The sequence below is a fragment of the Tarenaya hassleriana genome, unplaced genomic scaffold (assembly GCF_000463585.1).
Source record: "Tarenaya hassleriana unplaced genomic scaffold, ASM46358v1 Cleome66, whole genome shotgun sequence".
NCBI classification, from domain to species: Eukaryota; Viridiplantae; Streptophyta; class Magnoliopsida; order Brassicales; family Cleomaceae; genus Tarenaya; species Tarenaya hassleriana.
The window spans coordinates 429,592-429,890 of NW_010969135.1; positions in this window are offsets into that span (position 1 = coordinate 429,592).

The following is a 299-nucleotide window of genomic DNA, read 5'->3' on the forward strand; positions in this document are numbered from 1 at the left end:
TTCCTAGCCTAGAAGACTTACGTCTCTCTTGTTGCTCGATTTGTACAGCTAGGTGTACGAGATCCTGAAGGTCCCGGTACGGATGGCGCTCCGCTTTGCGGCCAATCTTATCCTGCAGTCCGTCTATGAACTGTGCCATCACCGTTTCTTCGTCCTCGTCTAGCTCTAGTCGGCTCCTAATACGTTCGAACTCCTCGTAATATTCGTCAACCGATCTAGATCCTTGCGCTAGACGCCTATACCTTCGTTGAAGATCTCTATGGAAATGAGGGGGTACGAAACGCTTTCGCATGAGATTT